Raw genomic sequence first — 16,761 nt, forward strand, 5'->3', positions numbered from 1 at the left:
AGAAACTCATTTTGTGGGATGTTTCACATTCCAGCCCATGGTTTATTCCCCCATATATCCCTGCCAGTAATATCAACCAGATGTGGCAAAGAAGTCTGTGTAGAATTGTAAAAATTACAAGCATATTCTGTAATTCCAAAGCATTGTAAAGTCACAGCTTGGTTTTCTTTCTTTCTTAAAAAAATACAAAATAAAAACTTTCCAAGCTGGCAGAATGTTCTCAAGTACAAGTACTGCCTGATCACTTTAGAAAATTCTGCTGCTGGCCCGAAGGGCTAAAGAATTTGAAGATGTAAAACCTCACGCTACCTTTGATAAATTGTAGGGAACTTAGAAAAGTCTACTTGCAAACATGCATTTAAGTCTATAAATTTTTCTCTTTTAATGTTTCAAGTCTTAATATCCTAGATCTCAGATATGAGCATATGTTCATACACACTCATATGAGCATAAAAGTACAAATACTGAACCTTGAAAGCTATAGAGGTCCATGATTTTTCTCTTATTCTCCCGTCTGCCCAACCTTCTTTTTCAAGATGTATTTCAGCACAAGCAGCACATTATAAAGCAGAAAAATATACAGAATTGGGGGTCAGAAAGACCTGGGTTTATTCCTGGTGAGTTAGTTAAAGCTCCTCAACCCTCAGTTTCATCATCTGTGTAGTGGGCATAAACATACCTACCTTGAAGGAGGACCAAAGAAGATGGCAAATGCATAAGGTGTGCAGCACACAGTAGGTGCTCATGAAATGTTTGGTTCCTCCTCTGATCCCAAATCTATAAAATAACAGGGGCTGTACTAGATCAGTGTTTCCCAAAATACGCCCCATGGATGACATACACCAAAATCACCTAGGGTGCCTACTTACAGAGTCAAATCCCTACGTCCATTCCAGATCTAATCAAACTAGAGTCCTTGGGGACATAGTCTGGGAATCAGCATTTTAATTAGAACCTCAAGGGATTAGTTTTTCTATATGCCAAGTCTGAGAACCATTGTAGTCTGGATCCTCGCTCTGCAAAGTGTGGTCCTGTAGAAATGCAGACTCTTAGGTCCCACCCCAGACCTGCAGAACCAGAGTCCACATTTTAACCAGATTCCCAGGTGTTCAGATGCACAGTAAAGGTTGAAAAACACTGGCCCAGATAACTTTTATTCCTAGCTCTGAAATTCTATAGTATGAGTCCATAAGGCAATTCAAAGTATTAGCCTTATAATCAACTCTGTGAATAAGGCAACAGGCTTCTGTGCCCAGCTGGATAAAGGCTCAGTGGAGAAGAGAAGAACAGAAACCTTCCCTGCCTGCCTTCTTTCTTCGCTCCGGCTTCAGGTACTACAGAGAGTGCAACTCACACAAAACAGAAATCCCAAGAGTAACAGGGCACCCACTGTAATCCATTATCTGTCCACACACAGATTAAAGCTAAACCCATCTTCAAGCACATGATGAAGCATGCAGGTGATGAAGCCTGCCATAAAGCAAACGGAAGGCCGGCCTCACCGCAGTGCTCGGTGACTGGGGAAATGTTGGAAAAGGAAATGGAGCTCCAGTTTGCAGGGACTTTTGCCATGAGCTTTAGGCAGCCGTGCCCCTGGAAAAAGCGACCCCACGTCTGCCATGGTGAGGCTGGCCTCACCATCCGTCCCCTGGCCTCTGAAGGCTGCGCCAGCCCAGACCAGAGGCGGGGACAGGTCTCTGGGATCCACCTCCAGGTAGGCAAGCAGGCAGGCAGTCTCTGAAGCCCCCATCGTCCTGATGGATTGGTTTTCCCATGATCATTTCCTATGATCATTTCACCACATCAGATAACAACTCTGCTGGAAAACTGAATAGTATGGTTTTTGTTTTCTCCACTGATTTTTCACTTTTATAGCATCGTTTCACATCAATACAGAGTTTTATGGAGACACATATTGCAAGTAGTTATGTTTTAAAAGCTAGTGCAGAACTGGAAGACTAAGGTGGCTACAAAAGGAGCTCCAAGTAGCAGAAGGTACGACCTAGAGGTACAGGGTTCCAGTCATTCAACAGATCTGGTCTCATTCAGGGCTTCAAAGAGATAAAGGAACTAGAGCACTAACTGAGCTTCTACGGGGGGGTGCTGGCCCTTTAGTTACTGACTTCTCATAAGTATGGAAATTGTGGTAAGGATGTGGGCTCTGTAGTCAGGCAAGCCCGGGTTTGAAGTTTAGCTCTGTCAGTGACTGGCTCTACGACCTTGGGCAAGCTGTCTAAATCTCTAGGACTCGGTGTGTTTCTCTGTAAAATGGGGCTAATGTAGTATCTAACCTCCCAAGCCTGAGACTGAGGAAGAGAATCTATCTAAAAGCAGTTCGCAGAGCACTTGACCCACAGTAAATATGCAATGCACACTTGGGAACTATTATGTGCTGATGTGTTCATTCGTACGTTGAAGCCCTTGCCCCCAGTCCTTCAGAATGTAACTGTATTTGGAGATTGGGTCTTCAAAGAGGTGACTGAGTTAAATGTGGCCATTAGGGTGGGGCCTAAGCCAACATGACTGGTGTCCTTATGAGAAGAGGACAGGACACAAGAGGTGAGCGTGAAGCGAAGGGCAACCATGTTAAGAGGCAACAAGAAGACCACCTTCTGCAAGACAAGGAGAAATCAATCCTGCCAGAACCTTGATCTGAAACTTCCAGGCCGCAGACTGTGAGGAAACAAATTTCTGTTGTTTAAGCCATCCGGTCTGAGGTACTTCTTTATCACAGCCCTAGCAAACTACCACAGGAACTATGATGATTACCCCTATTGTATTGCTAACCAAACAGAGACTGAGAAAGTTGAGGTCACTTGCCCAGGGTCAGTCACCAGAGGGTAGGATCCAAACCCAGGTCTGGACAGTTCCAAAGCCCCTTCTCTTTGCTCTAATATTGGGTTACCTCAAAGAAACATTAGATCACCTTGCTGAACGCAGCTTCTGGCTTGTTTGGGGATACAGGGCATGGATGCACATGGCTGGGTGATAAGGGCAGAAAATGGTAAATACGAAGGAGAGGTACAAGCTAGCAGAAATGAGAGTTCAGGGGATGGCCCACTCATTGCAAGTAAGTTCCTTGGAAACTGAGGTCTCAACTCTTTGGGAGGGAAGCAGCCAGCCCCAGTGACTTGGGGCTAAGTTGGCTGGTCACATTTCATGTTGTTTTCAGCTGCCCGGGGATTAACTTCCCAAGTCTCTTGCAACTCCACTGACCCAAGTGAGCCACAGCGGTTTAACCCCAGTGGCATGTTTTAAATCTGCCAAATACCTCGTAGGACTGTGTGAAGAATAACTGGGGGCTTCCGTCCTGCTGCTAGCACAACTGCTTCTTCAGCAACAGGCTTTAAACCACTACCAAATATGTAACGGACTCTTTGGACATGAATCCAGGAGATGTGGACCAGAAGGACCCCAGCGGTCTGCTCATCCTCACACGGCAAAGTCAAATTTTTAAAAACAACAGTTGTGAACCACTGTGTGCCTCTCATCCCCTTCAAAGCTCCCTAATCTGGTGCAAGGCAGACAGCTTTTAATTACTGTTTTCATCTTGTCTTTTGCTTCTTCTAAGGAATTTCTGGCAACATTAACCACTTAACTTCCAAATCACCAGAAATCCTTCCCTCCTTCCCCCATGTGTAGGTAAAAGAGAAAGCTTGAAGGAGAGGCCAAAAAGGAGAAATTAATAACTTACAGACCATGTGACAGACCATGCTTCATCCCAACCTCTCTAGATGAGGCCCAGAGAGATGAAGTAACATGCCTAAGGTCACACAGCTTGTGGGTGGCAGAGCCAGTAATGAGGATCAGGATCTTCCCACTCCTGGTGCAGTGCTCCCTCAACCCTCATTTATTTTGGAGCCTGAACTCTTTTGAGAGGTGCTGAAATGTTTACACCAGAGATGCCAAAGCCCCAGCATATGCACCATTCCTATCAGTCGGCCAGCAAAAGTTAACCATAGCCATCTTTCACTGAGCACTTTACTGTGGGCTATAGTCAATGCTAAAGGTTGTCCCTGGGCTATTTCCATTTACCTCACAACAACCTGGAGAAGGTGGTTCTATTATTGTCTGCTTTACTGATGAAGAACCTGAGACCCAGAGAGGTTAAGTAATTGTGCCCATGGTCTCACAGCAAGTAACTGGCAGCCCCTTAACCTTTCCACTTTAGCGCCATCTCCTGTGCTCAGTCAAGAGTGATAGGAAACCTAGAAAGAGCTGAAGTACAGTCCTGACCCTTGAAAATCTTATAATATACATCAGGACAGGAGTGAGCTAATATTTATTGAGTGCCCAAAGCAGGACAGAGATCTTGCTGGGTGTCTTACAGACCACAGTGGTATTACCTGAGCCTCAGGGCACTTCTGAGCTCTAGGATTCTATGGCTTGTGCTCTATGCGCTAAAGGACAGAGTAAGAGGGTAGATACATCACTACTATACACATGCACCAATGAATCAGATGGTGCTGCATCTAAGGGGGGTGGGGCGGGGTAACCGGCCAAGGCCTGTCAGAAGCACTTGGATGTATGACAGGTCTATCACCAATCCTTTTTAGCATGACTTCAGCTCTCCACAATAGTTGGCACAGCTGTGTGGCATGGTAGAAAACAGAGGTACTTTGCAGCAACACACATGCATTTCTTTCCCCATTCCGTTGTATCCTGGTTATACAACGATGGGTAAGTCAGATAACACTTCTAAGCTTTAGAAGTAGACTTTTTTTTTCTTTTAATAGACTTACTTATTTTATTTATTTATTTGTGGCTGCGTTGGGTCTTCGCTGCTGCGCAAGGGTTTTCTCTAGTTGCGGCGAGCGGAGGTAGAAGTAGATTTAATAATGATTCTCTTTGCAGGATTGGTGTGAAGGTTAAATCTGAGTATTGAGGCAGAGTGCCCAATGCTGCTGCTTAGAAATGCGGGATATACGGACAAGTAATTTAAACTCCGGGCCTTAGTTTCCTCATCTGTAAAATGGGAGTATTGAGGCAGGGAGTTCATTGTCGCAGAAAAAAAGCACAGGCTTCGGAGTCAGATTACCCACACTTGATTCCTGGTTCTGTCACTGAGTAACTGTATGATGCTGGGCAAGTTCTTTGACCTCTTTGAGCCTCAGTTTCACATCTACAGAATAGTACTCATAGTACCTACCCCATAGCATCATTAGGAGTATCAAACAAGTTATATGTAAAGTGCTCAGAAGAGCACTCGACACTCAACGTGTTTGCTATTGTTATTATCTTGAAGTGTTATAGTGAGGATCCAAACCATTCAATGAAAGCACAGGGAACCGAACAGACTAGATGCTCAATAAACTTGTAGATGTCTGCTGTGTTCAAGTCTAGTATGTCTTCCCCTGTCCTCTGATAACAGAATTACTCTTCCCTTTGGGAAACCCATTCCCAGGCCCTGCACACCCTCATCTGCAAACAGTTGTGATGGACGCATGGCCCAAACTTGGTCAATCAGAGGACACCATCTCACCAGCAACAGCATCTGCTCAGAGCTGGACGTGCAACCAAGGTAAGCAATTGACCCTCAGTTCTCTTCTGCAGGACTGTTGTCGAGGACACCCTCTCCACCCTGGTTGCTAGGTTACTGCCCTCAGAGTCTTCTGCTTTTGCCTGCCATCCTGTGCACCCTTCCTAGGGCTGGGAGTGAGATGAAGTCCCGATGACACCACCATGCCCCTGGATCCAGCTGTTCCTAAAGCCAACCATAACTACCACTGGCCTTCCCATGCACATTAACTAACATATTTCCCCTCTGAGTTAAACTAATTTGTCACATTTCTGCCACTTACTAGCTAGTGATAATATTATAATCATATATATATAATAGGTTCTCAATAAATATTGTTTCCCTTTCCCATCACTACGTGTCTTATCATACGACCATAGCCTTTCCAAAAGGTATTTTGCACATAATCATTGAACGTTAAGCAGTCTTTGTCTATAGATCTAATAAGAAAAGGTGCGTCACAATTGCTGTTTAAACCACGTGGCCGACTGTGGAGGAGACAGCCACCCAGCAGCCCCATTTCAGCATTCCCTGGAAAATGGCTCACTGCGTCTATTGAGATGCAGTGCTCTTTTAAAACAGAGCCAGTGGCATATGTATACACACTCATGATTGCACATTTATTGATTTCTAATTTGCACCCTGCTTACTTCCAAAAAGGCCCTGGAGTGGCTGACAAAATAAGACAAAGACAAAATACGGTCATTAAGAAAAATCAAAGATCAAGCCCAGAGAGAAAAAGGGATTGCTGATTATAGCCCAAACCTGGGTTAATAGAGCTGCTTCAATGAAAAAAAATATGTATTTAGCTCTCAGCTCTTTGACAGCCATTCAGAATGTGTCACGATGGGGCACATAGAGAACTGGGCACCCTTCATATCTGCAGTTTAACACCCAGCACAGAGGCCAGGCTGGAACAAGCACCTGGGAAAAGCTTATTGAATGAATGAATGAACGAACGAACAAAGGAATGAGTGAATGAAGGAATGGTGGATAAAAGATTCAAAGTTCCCTCAGAACATGGTTCATACCCTGAGGCCTGTATCATTCATTTATTCATCCACCCATTCCTGAGAGCCTATGTGTCACATTGGGCCTGGCTGGGGACCTGGAGAGGGACAGAAACCAAAATGAACCAAACGTCCTGCCTGCCTTCCCAGCTGCAGCTCTCTGGCTTGAGGGCAAAAGCTCCGTGTAACAGATCTCAGGGCCCATGGCAGCTCCTGGTTTCGTCATGTCTCCCAGTGAAAGGAGATTAGAAACAAGTTGTGAAGATGGGAATTGTAGGAGTAACAATAGCTATCTTGGTAATTGCACTCACACGGCACTTTAAACCCTAGAAAATGCGTGCCCACCATAATCTCATCGGATACGTACAGCTCCTTGGTGAAGTGGGTAGAAGGGAAGATGAGGCATCTCCCATTTACTGATGAAGACATTTAGGCACAGAAGGGAAAGTGGCTCTCCCGACCTCTTTCAGTTAGAAAGTGGCCTTTAGGACACTGGACTTTCCCATGCCCCTGTGCTACCTGCCTGGGCCTGGGCCCCCAGCATGGCAGAGACCTGCTATCACGGCCTGAAACTCTTCCTCTGCCTGGATCAAGACCAGCCCCGCCTAAAATGGGCCTCACCTGATGGCCCTGGGGAGAAAGAATCAGCCCCCCTGACCTCCTGCAGCAACTGGAACTCTCAGACCTACCCGCTCAAAGCTGCCCAGCAGCCCCAGTCCCATAAGCACCTTTTACTTGCCTCGAAAGTGACGCTGAGGTTCCAGATGAACAGCATACAGTCTGCGTTATTGAGTTAAAAGCAGGTGGAAAAGCACAAGGTAATGCTGGGTGGAGAGATGGCTATTAGGTGAGCATTTAAGGAAAGAACTGTACAGGGAAGAGGAAGTTAAAAACCAGAGTGGTTTCCCCGTCTGCCCACTTGCTGTTGCTCATTCAGCCCAGCAACAGCACCTCATGCACCCTCGCGTCCATCAGGGTGGATTCAGAGCAGAAGAGTGGGAGGGCCTGCTCTTTCCCTCATTCAGCACAGTCAGCCGGTGGACTGAGCAGGAGAAAGGGAGTACCAGCAAGAGGAGACCGTGACAAAGTACAGGTGTGTCCCAGAGAAGGCAAGCAAGGCCACGGTACCCTTGAAACCCCAGCCAACCCCAGCCCGTTCTTGTTGCAGCCAAGTGCCCTTGAAAGTACATTTATGTATATAGTCTCTGTGTGTGTGTATACAGAGACAGACACAGATTCCTAATTCAGAACTCACTGTTAAGTGCACATGCAAACATGCCTTTCATATTTCCCAATTTACCTACATGCATCGGTGGACTGCATACGGAGGTATTAAACACAGCCACTGGAAATGAGAAGGGTGGCTACCACTTTGCAGCCTCCCCAGTAAGGTTGGAGTCCTCCCAGACAGGCCGTAAATCTCACTGCCTGACTGCTAAGCAGTCGGACACTTGTTGCTCCAGCCAGAAAGTCAAGCCTTGGGCAACCGATTCACCCTATAATGTACACTAGTTACTGCCGTTAGGACTTTCAGGTTCAGAGTCGTGGAGTTGTTCACTGTCAGTAATTAGCACTTGCCTAATAACCCCAATCTACGAATCACAATCTCCATCGCGACGTGCATCTCCAGCTCTTCGGTATCCAAACTCTCACGCTGAATAAATACACAGAGAATCTGCGAGTCTCCCCCCATCCCCCATTATACCCTGGACCATTCTGAAGACAAAGCAAAATTCAAAGTGTTTCTTTCTTTTCCCACAAAATCACAGATCTCCAGACCCAGGGTTCCTGGACTGGCAGCGGTAGGAAGCAGGCAAAGGGCAGGAATCCTTCTAGCCAGCAAGGAGGTGAGGTTGAAATGCTTCAGCCAAACCACTGCCCTCCTCCCAGACCACTGGCAGTCTTGTGTGAATCAATTCACCTCCAAGCCTACCCTCAGAGCATTTCCCTGAGGTTAATTCAGACCCAAGTTAAAAGGAAGAGCTTCCTCCCTCCGTGCAAAGGAGAGGTGCACTACCACAGGTCCACAGCCCTCACCGGCCACTTAAGCGGATGATCTGGGAAGGACGGACGCACGAAAGGCGGGCTGGAGGGGAGTGTGAGGACCCAGCACGCTGAAGCCTGGCTCCAAGCGCCCACGTGCGCGGACTCGCTGCCAAGGTCCACACGGCTCAGGGCTCCCCACGCTAAGGCAACCGCATCCTCGGCGTCAGCAAAGCCGGGCAAGACACCAGGTAGGGAACACAACTCCATTCTACTCACAGTCTGGTGAGCTTCGGGTTGCTCTGGAAAAGCAGTTCCGGGAGGACCTGGAGTTTATTCTTGTTCAGGCGCCTGAAGGGGGAAAAAAGAATGAAAAGATGTCAAGGGGACATGAAACGGGATCAAGAGTATTTACAGACACCCCTGTGGTCAATCGATCAACAGGTATTAAGAGGCTTCTAGAATCTTTCAACGTGGGATGCTCAGCACATGTAAGGCATACTCTTAACTCGCGGAGCTGGGAGTCAAGTTGGGGATAAAAAGGCAAAGGTCAGTCGGAAGCAGGAACACAACATGCTTGCTGCCACACAACCCCTTCACGAGCCTCGGAGAGGCATCACTAACTGATGATGACATTCTTTCCCACGAACCTCAGACGGGCTTTTGAACTTTTCTCAACATGTGCCTGTGGTAGCTAGCTATTGCCAAGTGATGGAATGGGCATGTGAAATGGGTCCCTAAAAATAAACCAAATACCAGAGAGAATATTCCAGATCCTAAGTGGTGAGGAGCGGTGGGACAGATAGTAGTCCTTAAAGGAACAGAGAAGAGGGTGGGGCAGATCACCAGGGGTTAAAGGGCCAGATGGAATCCCTGCCAGCCTGGCTTTTCAGACCAGAGCCGGGCTGCGTTATGACTGCCATGGGCCCTGGGCATTTTTGCCTTTGTGGGCCCCTTCCCCTATTTAAAAAAAAAATAAATATTGTATTTTATAACTGTGTTGGTATAAAAACAAATGTAGTAATATTATATAACATTTACTTTGACCTGAACACTCATTCCTTTCCTCTAATTTTAAAAGAAATTAAACCATTTTCATGGGTCCCTAAAAAGTACTGTCGGCCCTGGGTGCCGTCCCCGCTGTGCCTAATGGCAAAGTCGGCCCTGGGTCAGGGATCACGGTCTAGGTGTGTGGACCCGGAGGTAAAACTCAGCCCAGGAGGGGTGTCCCACGTTGGGTTGTGGCAACAGAGCCAGACTCTCTCCTGAGAACGGTCCATGCTGATGCCCACAGAAAAGAAGGCCATCTGAGTTTCCGAGGGACCGTAAGTTGCTGTGGTCCCCATGAAGCCTGCTCTCCCGGGGGTGTGAGGCCAAGAGGGAGAGCCTGCCGGGTGCTCATTCCCAGGCCTCTCTGTCCAAGCATCTTTACGCAGCCTAATCAGGGAAGCCCAAACCAGTGTCCCCAAATCTCCTGTCCCCAGAATCCTCAGAATCTCACTCTCCAGAATCTCCTCGTGCAAAAGAGCAGTTCATGGCCCGGCTGAACTTCTCCGCTTAAACTGTGCATATTTGGCTACGTGGCAAAAATGTATTACCCCATCTTAGAGCTAAGCGAACTGAAGAGAAGAAAAGGTGAGCTTCTTCCCAGCTTCTGCCCCAAAGCCCACACTTCCTCCACCGCATCATGCAGACATGATCCCCTGGGGGTCGGGGGGATTGCTATTTTCCCCTTTTCGTTCCAGGTTGAAGGACAAAAACTTCAGAGGGACAGGGGACTAGAAGGAAGTCTGAAAGGGCAGAAGTGTGCAGCTCAGCCCTGAAGGGGCCCACGTGGTGTGGGGCAGGGGTGGACCAGCGGAGCTGTTGGTGACACTCCTGACTGGAAGGAAGCCTGAGAAAAGGCTGGCAAGTTGGACAAGATGAGCTCAAATTCCCTGCCCCACCGAGAGGGCAACCTGATTGCCTGTGCTTGTTTTGTTTTGTTTTCGTTTGTTTAATTGTGGTTAAAATGAAAGCCCTAACATGAAATTGACCATCTTCACCATTTTTAAGCGTCCAGTTCTGTAGTGTTAAGTATATTCTCACCGCTGTGCAGCAGATGTCCAGAGCTTTTTCATCTTGCAAATCTGAAACGCTGTACCCATTAAACACCACCACCCCAGGGCCCCTCTCCTCGTCCCTGGCAGCCACCGTTCTATTTTCTGTCTCTATGGATTTGACCAGTGCTCTTTTGATCACTCCCAGTATCTGCTCTTTGTGTGTTCCTGTCACCAAAGTGGGAAGAAAGGGGGGAGCCCAGAGGAGAGGAGGGGGAGGGGGAGTCTAGCTCCTCGTCTAGAGCAGTTCTCATAGAGCCAGTGATAAGCCCCTTTCTAACACGGGGAAGCACTGGTCCCAGAGAAGGCGTGGTGCTATGACTCTGGGGTTGGTCACGCTGGGTTCAGGTCTGGCTCTATCATGCTCTTGCCATGGGACCTCGGGGAAGTTACCTAGCTCCTTGAGCCTCCGTTTTCCATCTGCCTAATAACCCTACTCAGTGAGTTACAGTAAGTTTTAATGACACACTGTATGCGTAAGTGTCTGGCACTGCAATGAGAGCGTGGCAATAATACCTGAAATGAGTTGCGGCACAAATGCGTGTCAGACACTAGGCCACGTGCTAGAGGGATAGGATCTCAGGCAGCGCAGCTCAGAGGCTGGTGTCATAATTACCCGCATCTCACAGATAAAGACAGCGACCCCTGGAGCGGTTGAGCCCGTTCTGCAAGGCCACTGTGACAGGAAGTGGCGGAGGCAGGATGTAGACCCAGGCGGTCTGCCTCCAGAGCCTGGTTCTGAACCACTGTGTTCCTCGAAGGCTTTCAGTCTGTGACAGCTGCCTTCCCCTTCTTTTCTCCCCTCCCGAGTCTTCTTTTTGCCTCTGCTTCCTTTCATCCAGGGTTGCCACCTCCGCTGCCCCAGCCCAGACAACCATCCACCCTGAGTACATTTCCCTCCCTGAAAAGGATGCTCTTGGAGTCCCCAAGAGTAGAAGTGGGTCTCTAGGTGGGTCTGTCTGGAACCCCCCTCTATTGCCACAGCTGCACAAAGCCTGGTGAGAGTTACACTCAGACAACCAACGCTCCAGTTTAGGCAAAAGTCCTGAAATCGGCCCACCGCTGCCCGCAGTGGGGAGGGTATTGAGTGTCCTAAAAGCTCAAAACCAGGGTTGAAGCTAAAAATAAAACCAGCTTGGCTCCGAGGCTCCAGGAAGGGAAGGAATCGTTTTCAGTTCTTTGCCGGTATTTGTGGCTGGACAAAAATAAAAACACAACCAAATTTAGTCAGTTGTGTGCTGCCTGCTGCTTCATAAACCCTGGAATAAACCCTGAATGAGGATTCCAGGGTGGCTGAGCTGGGCTCTTCTCCCAAAAGCCTCAGGGTCTTTCCACTTCGGCTTGGGTGGGCCGCATGCTGGTTCTTTGTATCAAGAGGAGCTCGACACGACATTTCATTTCTAGTTCATTCCATTCCAGGACTTATTTGTGTTTATTTAGTGAACCAAGTCGGCCTGAAAGGTCTTCCTCGAAGAGCTGAGAAAGGCTCCAAGCTGCATAAGGTGAACTTCTCACGTGGCTGCTCTAAGAGCAGCTCCTGAACAGGAGAATGAACAGAGTGAAACGTGCTGTTCTCCCGACAGAGGAGCGGGTAAGTGCTGGGCCGCACACAGCGGCTATTGGTCAAGGCATCCTCCGTACTCAGGCCATCTGCTGCTCTGTCACCCTGGAATCCGAGGCGGAAATCTGCCATAGGTCAAGCTGGAAATAAATCCATGATGCCTGGATGAAGAAAAGGACTGAATGGGACCCGTATGAGGGCAGACCTGAGGAGGTCGGCTGAAAGGCTATAGGCTGGGTCAATGATGGGATAAAGCCCACCTGGGTGTCCTCTCTCCCTCTAGGATCAACACTCCTTCTCAGCCTTCCTGCTAGAACAATGGGGAGCAGCCAGGTCAAAAAAAACCCACTGGCTACTAGTTGCAAGGTCATTCTGCTTTTCGGCCTGAACTGTGAAGCTCCAAGAAAGAGAGCCTTGTCTCTGCAGTACCACTGATGGCCGCAAGACCTAATTAGAGGTTTGTGCCACTTTATTGAATTCCTTATCTATCCATTATCCATTCATAAATCCACCCTCTACCCATCTGTCTGTCCATCCGTCTATCCATCTATCCACTATTCTATCCAACCATTCACCTATCCATCCATCTACCCATTTGTCCATTTATCCATCCATCCATCCATCCATCCATCTTCCTAGTCATTTTTCAATATGAACAGACAAAGATGAATAAGATACAGTCCCTTCCTGCACCTGCATGAATAAGATGTAGATGAAGAAGGTCACATGCTAGTGAAGGAGATAGACACGAAAACAAAAATCTGCAGCATGATCTTGTAAGCAAAGCTATTGTGGGAGCACAGAGGAGGGGCAGCTAACCCAGAAGACCTGGGAAAGGAAGGCTTCCCAAAGAAAGTGGTCTGGAGGGTTTTTGTTTTTGTAAGCATAATTTTGACTCTTCAGGAGATAGGGACAAAGGGTTCTAGACTTTGAGAGGTGTATGTGCATGGTCATGGAGGACCAGGAGACTAAGAATTGGGGGTACAGGGCTGCATTGCTGGGACTTGGAGGTGACTTGAGAAACACAAGCAATGAAGCTCTAGGGCTAGGCAGGGGTCATATCCATGAGGGCCCTTGCGGGTCATGATCAAGGATTTGGGCTTGGCTGTTTACTGAGAGTCAGGGGGAACCACAGAAAGAGTCTGAGCAAGGAAATGATCATCTGTTTTGGATTTTAACAAGTTCTCTTGAGTAGTAGTAAGGCTTGTTTGGAAGAGGGTGAAATCAAAAGCAAGGTGAGCAGTTAAGAGCGCTCCTGAGTAATCAGTGTGGCTGTGTGAGGACCCAGTTAAGGGTAAGAGTCATACTGGAGTGGAGGACATAGATGTGAGGTCTAATCAACAGGGTTTTGTGATTAAATGCATATGAAGGCCCCAGGGGCTCCAGCTTGGGTAGCTGATCAGTCAAAATGCCCAATCAGTGCTGAAAGAAATAGAGACGAGAGGACCATTATGCAGAAGGGGGTGTGTTTAGATTCAGGATTTCTAAACTACTGGGGTCTCTCAAATATATTTTGACAACTAGTAGCAGTAGCTGGTAATAACCCTAAGACCATGGGTCAGGCACTGTACAAGGCGCTTCACATGTTCCAGCTCATTTAATTCCCCACAGAGGTGCTTGAGGCTAGTACCCTTGGTCAACCTATAATAAGGAAACAGAGGCCTAAGAAGGTTAAGGCACTTGCCCGAAGTCAAACTCAACCAAAATGATGGTGGTGGGATTTGAACCCAGATACCTAATGCCAAACCTGGGCTCTTAACTACCATGGATAATGATGGTATTTAATTTAGCCCTCATTACAGACTGTTGTGATTTATTACCTCACACGTGTGGGTCTCGTCTTTTCCATTAAGTTCTGAAGGTCCTTCAGAGTGGGAAATAGGTCTAATATCTACTCAGTGACCCATTGTGAGCTGACACAGCCCCAGGCATGCAAGGGGGCCTTCAGTAAGGGCCTGTTGAATTTCATGAGTAAATCATAAGGTGGGAATGGCCAATTAGGGGAGCAATAGCCTGAAAAAGCAATAGCCTTCCTCCGCTGGGTGAGGGGAGCCATCCTGTTTGCAGGTGAACAGAACTCCCAGAGGGCCCAGTTGCTTGAATCTGTCCGCATGCTCCAGAATCTTCTTGAAGACTCGGCTTCCAGACTCACCTGCCTCACTACTGACCTACTGGGCTGCAAGGCAAGAAAGGATGGGGCCAGTTTATCCCCTCAGTCGGTGCAGGACGGGTGAGAGGCCGGAAGGAGGCATGCTTAGTCAGCAACAGGCCCCAGCACCCACTCAAAGTGCTTCCCCTTTCTCAGGGAGGTGTGGAATGTTCAGCTGGCCAGCGAAGGCCTGAGGGAGGGAGGAAGTCAAAATGTGCTAATTCCCAAAGGTCACCAGGACTGTTTGCTTTTAGTAATGAAATCAAGTGAATCCCCTTCTCCAGGCACTTTCCTAGGCAGCCTGGACACCTTCCGGGTCTACTGGTATTTTCAGAAACACCAACAAGGACCAAAGCGGCTTTGGTATTCAGAGCGGAAGCTCCAGGCCTTCCCCAAGTGGAGGGATGGACAGGCCCAAGACGTCCTGGCAGACCCCAAGAGAAGGGCAGAACCAAACTCAGAGGCCTCGAATCCCAGCTCAGAGGTGGCACCCTCATTCATGAGGATATGCAGATGTCACTATACCTCAGGGGAACTCTGAGTTGAGCAGAGTCAAAAAAGCAGAGAACCTTGAATAGGGGTTGTTTCCGTAGTTGCTCACTGTAGCCACTGATGGCCTCATATTGTCTTGGTTTCCTCATCTGCCAGACAAATCAGATTCAGGCTTTTTCCTGCTATGCAAATTTTCATAATGCAAATTGGATGTAACCTGATCAGTTCAGCAAGGAACTCAATTTGTGCTGGTTGTTGTTTTACACCACTGTCATGATCAGAAAGGATCCCTGCGTGTATCAGAGGAAAGCCTATTGGCCTCCAGCTTCAACACCCATGGGCCACTTTAGTGGGTGACTGGCTGTTCTTTGCCATTGGGATTTCCTTTTTTTTTTTTTTTTATAATGTATTCTTAGGGTTTTTTGTTTTGTTTTGTTTTTGCAGGGGCAGGGGAGGGTAGCGACTTTATTGAGATCTAATGGGGCTTCCTTTTTACTAGCACTTCTGGACCAAGCCACAATTTATTTTGATGGTCTGGAAGCAAGTTGACCTGAATCTTGTCTTCCATGGAATTCAGCATTTGCTCAATGACCTTTAGGTTGGCTTATGTCAGTTTTGAAAATCTGTTATTTGTAGTTTGTAACTTCAGAATGTCCAAACAGCAATGAAAACTCTTTACTTTTGACATTTCTGTAAGAGAAATAACGTTGTTGTCATAGTCTAAAACTCTTGCCCTAAGCAGATTTTTTCCTCACTGAAGCTTTTAAGAGAACCCTTTAAAAAAAATAAAGTTTACTTTAGGAACACAATTATTATGTAATAGCAAAACATGAACCTCGTGAGATACCTGAGTAGTTTAACATCTGTGATGGGCTTTGCAGTATTTCTCAAAGGCTCGATAAATGGTAGCTGTTACAGCCACTGTTATTATCATTATCATCATCCCTAGATGCCCCAGGAGGTCAGGAATAGGGGAGATGTATTTCTCCTTCATAGATGACTGTATTGGTCAGGAAGGCTATTAGCAGTAACAAAGGAACTCCAAAATCTCACTGGGTTAACACAGTGGACACAGACTCCACACTCACATAAAGGCTTGGCTCCATCTCTAAGATGCCATAGAGCAGGGGTCCCCAACCCCGGGCCCGTGGACCAGTACTGGTCCACAGACTGTTAGGAACCAGGCCGCACAGCAGGAGGTGAGCGGCAGGTGAGCCAGCGAAGCTTCATCTCTCGCTCCCCATCGCTCCCCATCGTTCGCATTACCGCCCGAACCATCCTCCCCCCTCCCCCACGTCCGTGGAAAAACTATCTTCCATGAAACCGGTCCCGGGTGCCAACAAGGTTGGAGAGCGCTGCCATAGAGTACATGTGGCTCCCAGGGTCAGTGTGTTGGGGATGAGACGGAGGGAGGAGCCACACCAGCTCTTAATTTCCTTGACCTCACAATGACTCATATCATATCTACTCTCAGTCTACTGGCCAGAACTAGTCACATGTCCAAACCTAACTGCAAAGGAAGCTGGGAAATCTACAGGGACACTTGAATATTTGGCGAGAACTATCATAATAACCAACTCGCTTTAGAATCAAAGCAATAATAATGATCTCTTTGATCTTGTTGTTCTTCCTTCCTTCCTTTTTTCTGTCAATGCAAGGCACTTACAGTGGGCTAACTGCTGTGGGAGGTGCTTTTTTTTTTTTTTTTTTTTTTTTGTGGTATGCGGGCCTCCCTCTGCTGTGGCCTCTCCCGTTGCGGAGCACAGGCTCCGGACGCGCAGGCCCAGCAGCCATAGCTCACGGGCCCAGCCGCTCCGCGGCACGTGGGATCCTCCCAGACCGGGGCGCGAACCCGGTTCCCCTGCATCGGCAGGCGGACGCGCAACCACTGCACCACCAGGGAAGCCCTGGGAGGTGCTTTATATGCATTACCTCATCTCATCCTTAAA

General features: G+C 47.7%; 1 protein-coding gene across 1 annotated transcript in view; it reads right to left on the minus strand.

Annotated features, from left to right (window-relative positions):
- The window catches only part of SLIT3 (slit guidance ligand 3), a 529,198-nt gene extending 520,342 nt beyond the window's left edge, over window positions 1–8,856 (minus strand). Inside the window, exon 1 of the mRNA XM_055079617.1 lies at window positions 8,791–8,856. The gene's annotated coding sequence lies outside the window, so the exon portion shown is untranslated. The remainder of the gene's footprint in view (window positions 1–8,790) is intronic.
- Window positions 8,857–16,761: the final 7,905 nt, after the last annotated feature.

The sequence above is a fragment of the Physeter macrocephalus genome, chromosome 2, assembly GCF_002837175.3.
Source record: "Physeter macrocephalus isolate SW-GA chromosome 2, ASM283717v5, whole genome shotgun sequence".
Taxonomy (NCBI): Eukaryota; Metazoa; Chordata; class Mammalia; order Artiodactyla; family Physeteridae; genus Physeter; species Physeter macrocephalus.